Here is a 14,217-nt window from a genome sequence, read left to right on the forward strand (position 1 = left end):
GCGTGTGCTACGCACTGCTGCTCTTTCCCACCTGGCTACGGAGGCGCCGCTGCACAATCGAGAATGACGAAGTGTGTATTTGGGTAGGCATAAGCTCTGTGGTGTATTAATAATTTTGTTAGTTCATCTCCTTTTTCTCTTTCTCAATTTCCTTGCTTTCTAAAATTCCTTGAATTCACATTATACCTCTGAAATATAATCTGTATTGAATAACCTGTATACTGTGGCACAGCCCCAGTATACAGGTTATTTCAGATTATATCAGTATACAGATTATATCACACATAGGTCAGAAGTGCTTACAAGTAGTCGTTTTACAAGAATAGTTAACTCATATAGTACGTATTTGATTTAACTCAAATAAGTACTTTCACCTTGAAATTCGGCTAAGAACGCTTAAGCAGTTTTTCAGCCTGCACTACATGCATCACAATTCTAACGTATCCTGCCTTTCTGTACACCCCATACTTGGGTTGTAATTTTATCACTCAGGTAATCCCTTATTTTTTAACTACTAAATATATATAAATAATGAAAAATGTTTTCATAATTCATATATATTAGAGAACGTAAAAATTACGAAATTTTCATGGTCCCACTCCTGCGCTATATATATATTCAAATCATTCACAAGAAACTGTATTTTTGAAACAGAAAGTTTAATTTCTGACCGATAGATGGCAGCAGTAACAAAAACTTAATACAGTATAGTATACGTAATCATGCAATGATTTTTAGAAATCACCTTTCAGCACTGAAAGTACAGTGTACCTCTCGAAGATTATGAATTACCGCTCCTAAATAACTGCGTTCAAAGGTGTGTTTTGATACAAACCTTTGAACCAAGTCAGAGCGCTGGTAAACTAGTAAATACTTAAATAAGTGATTACACATTGCATTACAATTATTTATTATTCAAAAAAAAAAAAAAAATGTTACATAGAAACGTACTTCAATATATACACTGCCTTACCATTAATATCCGGATCCCCTTCCATGGATGGGGAAACAAGTCCTATGCATTCAACACGTCACAGAACCTGCTATAAATATGCACACTGGTCTTCGAACATACAATTGCAAAAGTGGGCACGCAAGATGACACGTTCAATAGTAACAGACTTCCAAAGTGGAATGATAGTAGTATGCCACATAAGCGTTATGTACATCGCAGTCACTCTAGGGATTCCTAGGACAACGGTTAGTGATGCTATATGCAAATGGAAGAGGAATGGGACTGAATCTGTCAAAAAACGACCAGGTAAACCCCGAAACTAACAGAACGAGACAAGAGAATCTGCGAAGAACTGTGCCCGAAAATCGTAATTTGCTATTGTCTCAGGTCACATAAACCCTCTATAAGAATATTGGGACTAATGTCAGCGCTGAAAGTACAGTGTACAGTACAATACGAAGGACACTACATGATATGGGTTACAATGGTCGTGCAGCTGTTCACAAGCCATTGATCACCTCAACAAATGCTAGACGCCGATTAACATGATGTAAAAAGCGCGAATCCTGAACTGTAGAGCAGTGGAAAACAGTTCTATGGACAGACGAGTAGAGGTTCGCACTCTACCAGTCTGATGGCCGTTCCTGGGTGTGGCGAATGCCAGGGAAAGAGTTCCTTCCTGATTCTACCTTCCCAACAACGAAGTTTGGTGGAGGCAGCGTCATGGTATGGAGTTGCTTTTCATGGTTTGGTTTGGGTCCATTAGTCGTTATCGACAAAACCATGAATGCTGTGCAATACTAGGAGAGCCTAAACAATTATGCACTTCCAACATTATGGCAATACCTGTATCAGCAAGACAACGCGCCATGCCATACTGCTCGGGTCGTAACAGAGTCGTTTGAGGACATGGGTGTAGAAAAGTTGGATTGGCCAGCCCTGAGTCTGATCTGAACCCTATCGAGCATCTTTGGGATGTATTGGATTGTAGGGTACGTGCACTTTGAGATCGCCCAAAGAACAAGGCCGAACGGGTGGCTGCGTTAAAGGCCGAGTGGAGGAACATATATCACCTGACGTTTATAAAAAACTGGTTGAGAGTATGCCGCGAAGATTGAAGGCCGTCATAAAAGCAAAAGGTTTCAGCACACAATATTAAATGACACAATAAAAGCTCTTTTTTGTCTAAAGGCAGGTGTCCTGATATTAATGGTAGGGCAGTGTGTGTGTGTGTGTGTGTGTGTGCATATATATATGGCATGTCATAACATATGGGCCGTACTTTTAGGATCAATTGAGGAACTGGAAATAATGGAAAAGGTTCATATAAACCGGTGTCCGATTCTGAACGGATGCGAAGCTACGGCTTTTTGAATTAAAAAATATGGCTAGGAATTTTCAATGGTAAAACATAAAACCATAAAATAATAAGTATAAGCATTATTATTATATTGTATATTTTTAAATAATTTCACGTATCTAGTGAAATGGCTATTCGCATTAGACACATTTATTATTTTTATTTATTTATTTTTTATCACTGAAAACTGCTTAGCCAATTTAAAAAAAAATTGGCTAAGCAGTTTTCAGCCAGAGCTCCGTTGAGAATCACATTATACTGTATACACTATTTTCACTGTTTTCAGGTCCTGAATCAATCCATATAGTAAGTTGTGTTATGAAGCACCCTGTATTTACAAAAAAAAAAAATTATATATATATATATATATATATATATATATATATATATATGAGTGTGAAAATAAATGGAAGTGGTATGTTGTAGTTCAAACTTCCTCCAACAGATGGTCAAGTAGGCTGACAGGTTGCAAGTAACAACCAGTTTCGTCAGTAGCGTTAACATTCCGTGTCACTATTTTGCAACGGATCAACAAACGAATATCAAGTTTTGCTTTAAACTGGATAAAATCTGCAACAAGTTTTTGTTGCAGATTTTTCCCAGTTTACATAGATTTTTTCCAGTTTTTGTTTAATATTTCGTGTGTTTATAAGAAATATTAAACAAAAACTGTCTATGGTGAAGAAACGTTAAGTCGTCAGTGTGTCTGAATGGTATACGCGGTTCAAAGACGACCGTGAGGATGTTTGCAATGACTCAAGAAGTTGGCGTCCGTCAACCTCTTGAAATGAGGAAAGAGTTGCAAAAGTTCAGGAAATTGTGGCAAGAGATCGCCGTTTCATCCTCAGGATAGGATAATGGCTGATAAGTTGGATATGAATAAGGAGATGATTTGTAAAATTCTTCCTGAATATTTAGGAAAAAGGAAGGTCTCTGAAAATTTGTACCGCACAGCCTCGCGACGTAGACTTTCATCTGGACTTGCCAAAACAATCCCAATTGTTTTGACAAATCTAAACAATCCTATGCAGTGGACTTCAAAATCGTCACCAAGGCCCAAAACGTTTCATTTACAGAAGTCCAGGATCAAGACTATGCTGATCATGTTTTTCGACAAACAAGGTTCATTCACAAGGAATTTGTACTGGAAGGGGAGAGAGTCAATGCTGCGTTCTAGGTACAGGTGCTTTAAACTTTATTGAAGTGCATTTCTTGGTGAGGCTGCAATTTCGAGAGAAAGGCAGCTAGTTCTTGTTGAACAACAATGTCCCTACTCATTTCGCGCTTGTTGTGAAGACATTTCTGACGAAACATGACATTGTATAGATCAACCATCAGCCCTACTTCCCCGATCCAGCATCGGCGGACCTCTTCCTCTTTTCCAAGGTGAAAACTGTCCTCACAGGAAAGATATTTCAGGATGTTGCGGACATAAAGAAAAAGCGTAACGCCTGTGTTCTTATTGCGCAAATTCGAAACTTTATTTCCATACCTCGTATAATAATGAATGTTTATTAATTATATAAGTAATATATTTGAATATAAAAATAAAAGTAAATCAAATTTATAACTGCAATACTATTTTAACTAAATCTAAAGAAATCTCGTTTTTCTGACTTTGGAAAAGGAAAATTTTCTAATAATTCTATACAGATCAAGGTCATCACCAGGACCGTGCAATGGTATCCGAGAGCCCCGAAATATGGTTAGTTTAGGCTCCCCTTTCCATTTAAGAAAGTTGGAGACCCAAAATGATGCTTTATTAATTTTAGATTAGAAAAAGAATGTTCAATAATCAATCGAAACAGGATATTTAAAAAAGTACAACTTCATCATTCGAAGTCGCATTAACTGATGTCGATGGACTTTGAATTAAATGATATGTAATTGTTAAAGTAATTTTTCCTTTCTTCTTTTGTTTCTTGTCGAGTGACTGGTGCAGGTGGCGCCATCTTATTAACGAAATTATGTAAGCGGTAAGAGTAGTAAAAGCAAATGATTAATAATTTAAATTATTAATAATTTGCTTTTATACTTTTGAATTAATTATTAAAATTAATTCATTTACTACTGTAATAAAATTTTGAGGGGGGTCTCAATAAAGAAGAAATCTTCCCTTCCGATCCTCAACCATCCAATAAATTTCATCGGAATTTTATTCTGGCAAAATATTTTCACGTTCGAAGTTGTTGTAGATTTTAGAAAATTTATAAATGTACCAATAATAATTATTAGCAAGCACCCAATAAATAATAATAAATTCAGATACCACCAAGAACTTATCATTAAGAAACATCAGCCTTTCCCACATTCAAAAACATGCAAAACTGTTGATTTTGGCTTTCACCCTTTTAAGGATGTATAAACATGTAACAATATGGTGACCGATTGTCAGCAAATTTTTGCTGCAAATTACAATTCCGCAGTACATACAGTCTGCAACACAGCTACCACCAACATAAGTACAATGTGTTTCAATTAAAACATGCAAAAGTACGGAAGCAGGAAGTCTGAAATCTGAGAGCGTGATCACGCGCTAACATCTGCGACCAGGTAGTGGATCTAAAGGGGCTTTTCTAGAATCTGTTTGCTTCAAGTTTTTGAAAATTTAATTTTCAAATTAGTCTTAGAATACTTTGGAAGTCAGTATCATCAGCGTTCTACCAAGGGCTGGTCCCACAGGTCCCACATAGAACCACAGCTTCACACACCAGTCAGCTTCAAGGCTGTTCAGATATAAGCATGCACTAAGATTTTGATATTAGAGTGCAAGCATATACATGAACTTATATCTGATCATTTCTTACTGAACAAACAGCACAACGTTAAGACAACCCTTTCATTACCCAGCCGGAAATTACCCAATGCTGCCCCTCGACATAAAAGATCGACTGGATCCAATGGTGTATGGCATTTCTTACACAGAAATGTGAATTATGATATTATTCTAGAAACTAAGAAGTCTCTAAATGAAATGAATAAAAATAAACGATCCAACTTTCTGTAATTCATATGAAATGTATGTTAAAAGTATCCTCTCATGTAAAATGAAAATCTGTCAAATGTACCATGTACCTTTTTTGTAAGTATCCTTCCAGCGTGCAAGCTGTATATAGGGGGATGAATTTTAGGACGAATATATTAGCATTAGCATTAGTAGAGGCATATGATGCAAGAAAGCAAGCTTATTCAGCATCAGCCAAAAAAAAAAAAAAAAAAAAAAAAAACCAAAAATACACACCACTCCCATTTCACCCCTCCGTTCGTTCGAAATACCTGTCCAGTTGAGCTTTAAATTTGTTTAGGCTATCCACTTCAACAACAAGTGATGGACGTCGGTTCCACCAACCAACCACCCGCTGGCCAAAGGCAAATTTCCGCACATCTATCCGACATCCGTCCTTCCTTAATTTGAATTTATGCCCTCTGAGGTGATTATTCTGAGCAAGGTGAAGAATCCCATTGGCATTGAGCATGCTCAAACCATTCAAAGCCTTATACACCTCTATCAGATCACCTCGCCGGTGCCTAGTCTCCAGACTCTGTAATTTGCAAAACTTAAGCCTTTCTTCGTAAGAGCAACCCTTTGTTCCATTCACTAATCTTGTTGCCCTTCTCTGTACCCGTTCCAGCAGCTCTACATCCTTCTTGAAATGAGGCCTCCAGACCTGTATACAGTACTCAAGATGTGGCCTAACCATTGCCTTATACAAGGGAATAATCACCTCCTTATCCCTGCTAGAAAAATTCCTGTATATCATTGACAAGACACCATGAGCTACTCTTGCAGCTCGTCTGCACTGCTCAGAGAACTTCATATCTGCCTGCACAATTACCCCTAGGTCCTTTTCATTCTCCACCACTGTCAGTGTAGTACCGCAGAGTTGATACGTTGCTCTGGGGTTACTGTTTCCCATATGTAGTACTTTACATTTGTCAATGTTAAACTTCATTTGCCACCTCTCAGCCCATCTGTTCAACCTTTCCAGATCCTGTTGCAGCAGCATAGCGTCAGTAGTGTCCTTAACAACCCTGCCAACCTTTGTATCATCTGCAAACTTGGACATTAAACTTGATATCCCATCATCAATATCATTCATAAACACCGAAAACAACAACGGACCCAACACTGAACCCTGAGGAACTCCACTAATAACATTAGTCCACGTTGAGCAGTGTCCATTGATTACCACTCTCTGTCTTCTGCCACTCAACCATCCCCTTATCCATAGCAGCAATTTGCCTCCAATGCCACACTGCTCCAATTTGTGCAGCAGTCTTCCATGTGCAACAGTATCAAAAGCCTTTCTAAGATCCAAATATATAATATCAAAGTTATTCCCTGCATCCAGTTCTTTTGTGACTACATCATAGTATCCAATCAAATTGGTCAGGCAAGACCTGCCCTTAACAAAACCATGCTGCGTCTGAGCTATAACTGAATTCTTGTCTAGATGATCCTGCAGTGCTTCTTTAACCAGTGCCTCCATTAATTTACCTGGAACAGAAGTTAAACTAACAGGTCTATAATTACTTGTGTCAGCCTTTGATCCTCCTTTGTGAATTGGGGTTACATTTGCACATCTCCAGTCTATGGGTACCTCCCCCGAGTCCAAAGAAGCTTTCATAATTATGGCTAGGGGTTTGCTTACTTCCTTTGCTGCTTCCTTTAATATAACTGGATAGATCCCATCCACCCCAGGTGCCTTTTTTATGTTTATCCTCAACAATCTCTCCTCCACTTTTCTCTCAGTTATTACAAAATCATCCAGCTCACTGCCAATGTTTACTTTACCTACATCATTCTCCTTCCTGAATAACTCCTCATGCGTGAATGTAGATGCAAAATACTCGTTTAGATTGTTGGCCACCTGAGCAGGATCCTCAACTGTTGAACCATCAATATCCAGTGGACCAATCTGATTCATCCCTTTCCTTCTTGAGTTTAAATATGTAAAGAACTCTTTTCTGTTTTTCTTTGCATCCTTTGCCAAGGATTTTTCGTAGTCTGCCTTTGCCTGCCTAATCTCCTTTGTGACTTGGTTACAGACCAACTTATATCTATCATAGGCTTCCATGTCACCCATTAATTTGTATGTATCCCATGCATTTTTCTTCTCTGCCACATGTCTCATTAGTTCATCTGACAACCATTTAGGCCTAAACCTTGAACAATATTTCTTAGTTGGTATGTAAAGCCTGGTAGCCTCCAAGATTAGTTCCTTGAATGCTTCCCATTTTGAGTTTGCTGTTGGTAACATCATCAGTTGGTCCCACTGTATAGAATTTAAATACTGTCTCAGACCATAATAGTCGCCTTTACGAAAACAAAAACCCTTCCCTTTACCTCTGATGGTAGTTACCTCTTGAGTAAATCCCACTTCAACACACTGTGATCACTGCCACCTAGTGGTTCATTTATCTGCAGATTCTTAATGCATGAAGAATCACTACTGATAATCAGATCAAGAGTATTGCTCCCTCTTGTTGCCTCACGAACATGCTGATGTAGAAAACAATCATCCAATAAATCCACAAAAGCCTTGCTAGTGTGCGAATGACCAACCCACAAATTCCAGTCAATATCTGGGAAATTAAAATCCCCCATTATAAGACTCTCTGATTTACTGGCCCACTCTATTTCCCTGTACAATATCTTATTATACTCATCAGAGTCATTAGGCCTATAGCACACTCCTACTCTCAATTTTGATTTCCCTATGCTTATGTCACACCAAACTGACTCGACACTGCCCTGTCCATCGATGTCGACTGGCTTCACTTCCTTGGACTTTATGTGTTTCTTAACTAATAGCATAACCCCTCCTCCCCTCCTGTCCTGTCTATCCTTTCTATACACATTGTATTCCCCAAATTCCAGTTCCGCATTACTTATATCTGTGTGACACCACGTCTCTGATATCCCAACAATATCTGCCTTTGATGTTTTGAGCAATACCTCAAATTCATCAAATTTATTTACCAAACTCCTAGCATTGGTGTACACGCAGGTATACATGCACCTGTTTCTATTCTTAGCTACCCTAACACAACCCATGTGTTTACTTGTACCGCAATGACTCCCAGCAGTCTCTGAAATATCCTGCATCTTGTTTTTCAGGCTTCTGCTCATTTCAATAGAAGCAGTGCAAGAATCACTTCCACCTCTGCCAGTGGCTACTGTTAATCTATTAGTTCTTGTATCCCCCCCCAACTAGCAGTTTTCCGACCCACCTAACACTGCCTCGACAGCATCAGCAAAAATTCTTGCACCCTTTCTATTTAAGTGTATCCCATTCCTGTAGAAGCAATCTCTCCTGTTAACAAGTACAGTCCAGGCTGAAAAAAAATTCTACCCCTTGAGCCTTGCACAATCCCTCCAGGGCCGAATTGATCGACAAGGCTCTCATCATATACTCCCTCCTATCGCGTCTGGGCAGAATTGCAGACACTTTCAAATTCAACCCTAATTCACGGCTTTTTTTCAACAGTGACCTGTACTTGCTAAGTAATTCCGCCGGTCTCCTACTCTTTATATCATTAGTGCCAACGTGTACAACTATATCACCTTTTGTGCCCTTAAAAGATGATATCCGCTCTACAACGTCATCAACCTTTGCCCCTGGCAGACATACCCTGGTCCTATTCCACCTATCCTTTTTACAAAGCATGTTCCCCGTTTCCCTGACAATACAGTCACCAACAACTACTAGTTCCTGTGGGACCAGCGCATTCTGCCTAGGGGGCTGCCTCTGTGTTGCCTGATGACCAAGTGCAAGCTCTGGCGTTGATGTGGGCAGCTGAGAGCTTGATGGGCCCCTCAATTTATTTCCTTCGAGGGCATCCACCCTGTCCTTCAAGCTCTCATAAAGGCCCATAACAACGCTGAGTTGTCGCCTGATTTCCTTGCACTCCTTACATCGTGCACACACAAAGACATCCCCCTTGGCAGTATCATGTCCCGTACCCGACTGCTCCGCAAACATCAAGCAAACAGTGCATTTTAAAAGACTGTGATTCAGAGGGCAACTGCCCCCCTCAGTTCTCCCCTGAACCACAGCACTCCCATTAGCTTGAGCCTTTTGCTTTGCTGCTCTGGTCAGAGTCATGATTCCGATTTAATTCAATAAAATTTCAAAACAAAAATTAAATCCTTAAGTTATATCCCAAAACAGTTATGTTATATTTTTTTTTACCACTATAGTTATGTATTAATTATTTGTTACGATTAAGTCGTTATATATATATATAGAGTTAAAAATACAATTTAATTGACAATAAAGTTTATCAAGATTAATAGATTTACTGATTAATTGACAATACTATATTATGCACTATACTACACTAAGCTTATGCTATCGTGTAAAAATGGCGGGAATTCTCGAACGGTACTTCTACGGACTCGTAAGTATTGATTAGCTTCCAAATCTCGCTATCTCAATTTAGAATAAACTAAGGATTCTGACTAGGTCTGTAATCTACTTATAGAAGATAATTTGATATAACAATTGGTTAATAAATCGACTAAATTTGGTTAAAAAAAAAGACCTCTCGTTCAATTTGTAACACGTGGATTTGATACCGTTACCGATACTAAGTAATACCTACAAAATCTCTGTCTAAGTTAAACTTTAAACTAAGTATCGTAACTAGAAATATAAAGCTACTCTAGAAAATAAGTTAATATGACAATTTAAGCTAATAAATCAGAAAATAAATCAGGAAAAACTTCTCTGTTCCAAGAGCTTCAAGGAGCTTCGTCCGCACAGGCTAACCTCGCCACCAGACTCCAAATTTAGGTGGGCTCAGCCGGGATTTGAACCCGGGACCTCTCGCACCCGAAGCGAGAATCATACCCCTAGACCACTGAGCTACATTATATTGATATATATAGTAGATAAGTGTTACACTTAACATTGGAAAACTAACCGCATCGTTTTTTTATTAGCATATATACACTTTTCTTATACAATCATCCGGTTCTGCAGGGAAACTCCTTCTGATTATAGACCATTTCATACAAATCCATAAATAACGATAAAACACTCAAAGACTCTAAAGAAAAAACATGTATGCGTATATACATGTAACTGTTCAGTGGAGCGGCGGCACCTGGAACAGTTCCACTTCGCCAGTTATCATAGTATTGTTTACAGAATGCTGTCGTTTGGCCAGATGTAAATTACATGTGGTTTGTATTTGCCACCTTAACCGAGCAGCAGCAAAGCAGTACCCATCCTCAGCACGAGGAGGTGGGCCTGTTTAATTTAATTGTCCAAAAAGGTGCAGATCCCGCACCCACAGAAGGCAGTGATAAATCGGAGGGTGCCAGTAGATCTCTCTAGTTGCCCAGACTAGAGAAAAATAAAAAAAAGAAATGTCACTGAAGGCTTCGTGAATTTTCAGTACAACTAAGGATAATCATGAAAGGCAAGCAGGATGATAGATGATGCGATAAGAAAGCATCCATTCATAATGATGCGTCGTTGGAACTCGTCGTGGAATTGTCAGTAACTGCCTTCTGTTGAAAACGTCAACAGAAAACTGTTGAAAATGGTTAAAATTGGAGACAGTTTCGATCAAAACTTTTACATTGTCAGGCATTGTAAAAGGAACAGTGGACAATAATAAGGGCAGTGGAAGACAACGTGCGCCCAGTCTTCTCGCTGATATTATTTTCTAAACTAATCACATCATAGGAATAAAAAATTTTCAGCTACTTCATCTGTCAATCCTTTCCAATAATTTCCGAATGCTTCAAAATTTATTCAGGATTTCCCGCCTACACAACACTAAGTGAAATCCCACTCCAACAACCAATGGCTCTGCAACAGAAAGCAAACTTTCACACATCTAACATATAATCATCTTTTCTGTGTGACCTGAGAAAGAGCAAAAGATGCAACAGGCACCCGGTCCACTCAACTCCTTCAAAGTCCCCAAATATCAACCAGGCCTCCACACAAATGCCCGGTTTCCAGACATGAAGACCACTGTAACACTTTATATTCATGGAGTTCTCTGAACGGAGTACACAGGCTGCTAGAATAACTCATAGGGTTCTGTCAATGATTTACCAGAACTTTGCAAGTAGAGACAAAGAGCAAATTATTCCATTATATAACGCACTGGTTACGCCACATATTAAATACAGTATGCACGTTTGAAAACCCTATTTTGGAAAGATGTAGATCTGATATAAATGATTCATTAAGCACACCGAGAGATGGTAATTCTTCTGCAATTAGCTATGACAATGTAAAGTTCAATACAAAAACAACACCCTACAAAGTATTTTAAGATTTTTTTTATTAAGCACTGAAAAATTTACAGCAAAAATATTGAAATGATTAATATTAACAACTATACAGTACTGATTTTTCATCAAACTATCCTCCACGAGATTTTACGCGTATCACAGATATGGCAAGCTGGCGACTAATTTTATAATAGCGTCTTGACTAACATTATTCCAAGAGATCAGAAAGGTTTCCCATAAATTTTGTGAAGATGGACAAACTTCACGGACTTCACAATCTATAAGATCTCATAAGCGCTATTGGGTTTAAGTTTGCCGATTTGAGTGGCCACACCATAATTTAAAAATAACACCTCCTGTTGTTAAAAAAGTCTCTGCACGGCTTCGAACTGTGCTTCGGGTTATTGTCTTGTAATATAAAATTTCTTCCACAAAGTTGAAGTGCTGTGGATATTGCATTATGTTCAAGAATGGTTTATAGCCTTCTTTTCTTAAAATTCCTTCAATTCTGATGATGTTATCCACTACAGAAAAACAGAAGCAACTCCAGATCATGAAGGAACCATCACCGTGTTGACTGTAGGCACTAAACAACGCGACACCATCCATTTTTATTTCAGTTTATCAAATTTCAAATTTGGATTCATTCGTCCACAGTACGTTTTTCCACTCTTAAATTGTCCACTGTTGATGGCTCTCTTAGCCCAAGCAACCGTTTCTTAAGATTTCCAGTTATAATAAGGGTTTTTAGACCATAAAGTCCTGCTTGCTTAAGACGAAGTTTTACAGCAGATGTAGATACGGGAATTTCTCTGTTCCTATTGAATTCAGCTTGGATTGCAGGTGCAATAAGTCGTCGGCTGGGTTTAAAAATCAGTGTTATAGTCTTATTCTTATCCTGTTTCCGTTGTTAAGCGCGACCGTCCTGATTGTCGTTTGTCCTTTAAACTTCAAGTCTCTTTGAATTGTCGAATGGAAGTTTCTACTCCTTTAAATGAAACTCTTAGTTTTTTGCCAATACTTCTCATGGAATAACGTTTTTTATACTTCATGTTATAATATTCTTTATAATAGCACTTCTTTTTTCAACACTCGGTTCCTTATTTCTTGTCATTTTTATCACGAAACACACAAAACTTACACAAAGCAATCTTTCTGAATGGTGGGTGTTCGATGTTATAAGTTACAGCTCTTACTTCTCAATTTATACAATGAAACACTCAAGAATCATTTACAATTTTCTATAGGAGGGATTTCAAAAAAGATTTTTATTTACCCATAAGGAGTTATGTTAGAGGGCTGGAACAAACATGCTGTATTACACTCCTTCAACAAAGTCACCAGCCAAAATGACACATTTTTGCCTCATCTCAATACACTTTCAGAAGCCAATTTGTAGAAGTCCTCTGACTGTCCTTCAGACAATGACTCGGCAGTAGAAATCACCTCCTCCTCCTCCTCCTCCTCCTCATCATCATCATCATCATCAGTAGCAGCAAAGTACAGTATTTTCCATGAAGAAAGGGCATCAGGACAGGAAAGAGGAAGAAATGCGATGGTGCAAGGTCGCGAGAATAAGCAGGATGCGGCAATATTTCAAACCCACATTCGTGGGCATCATCGCTGCAGCATGCGAGGAATGCATAGGAGCATTATCTTGGAACAGGCGCTCACCTTTGGATAGCTTTCCCCGTCTTTTTTTCTTTTATAGCAGCATGTAGCTTTATGAGGAGGTTGGAATAATACTTCACTATAACAGTAACAGCCCTTTTGAAGGTAACCTGTTAGTATTACACCATGCTGATTCCAAAAAAAAAAAAAAAAAAACTGAAGGTATCACTTTTCCAGCACTTGCTTGCACCTTTGCTTTTTTTGGGTGGGGGGATTTTGCATGCTTCCATTGTTTTGACATTTGTTTAATTAATTTCAGGATTTTAGTGATGGATCCAAGTTTTATCCATGGTGACCAGCCGCGAAAAAAAAAACCGCTCTTGCTTTTCCTGCCACATTGGCAACATTTAATGTGCACACTGTGCCCTTTCCTTCTTATGGTAAGGGGTCAGAAGTCTGGGAACCCATCTAGCAGCCACTTTACTCAAACGCAACTGCTGATGGACGATGTTCTCCACTGACCATACACAAATTTGAAGCTCTGAAGCTAGTTCTTTGAAGCTAATACGGCGATCTTTCAAGGTTAATGCCTCAATTTTCGCAAAACTCTCTTCTGTTGCAAAATCAGGCGTTCTGGGATTTCTTCATCATGCCACATTTAATTTGTTTATACCAAATGTACAATACTGTAACCTGAGCAGTAAGTCTTCTCCATAAATAGCGACCATTTCTTCGTGGATTGTTTTGAGTGTTTTTCCCTTGCAGAAAGAGGAAACGAATCATTGATCTGTATTCCACTTTATCTATTGTGACTGAAACTTCATTCAGAGCTGCAAATAAAAAAAAAAATTAATTAATTGTCAGATCGAAACCAAAATTTGTGTGGTTGCTATAGATATTTCAAGGTATCAAACAAAAGAAATTATCTTTCTATCACAACTACTTCTGGGTGAAAACAAATTTTTTGTGATCCCCCCCCTCGTAATACTGGAACAACACTCCAACTTTCTATAATATACTAAAATATAGAAT

At 38.4% G+C, this 14,217-nt stretch overlaps 1 protein-coding gene and 1 non-coding gene across 2 annotated transcripts in view; one reads left to right on the top strand and one right to left on the bottom strand.

The window, feature by feature from the left end:
* The window catches only part of LOC150077152 (flavin-containing monooxygenase 5-like), an 82,031-nt gene that overhangs the window by 8,616 nt on the left and 59,198 nt on the right, over positions 1-14,217 (top strand). The window lies entirely within an intron of this gene.
* Positions 10,117-10,188, bottom strand: TRNAP-CGG (transfer RNA proline (anticodon CGG)). The gene has a single exon. It is a non-coding gene; the product is annotated as a tRNA-Pro (tRNA).

This window comes from Mastigoproctus giganteus, chromosome 12 (assembly GCF_048544385.1).
Source record: "Mastigoproctus giganteus isolate SK-2022 chromosome 12, ASM4854438v1, whole genome shotgun sequence".
NCBI lineage: Eukaryota > Metazoa > Arthropoda > Arachnida > Uropygi > Thelyphonidae > Mastigoproctus > Mastigoproctus giganteus.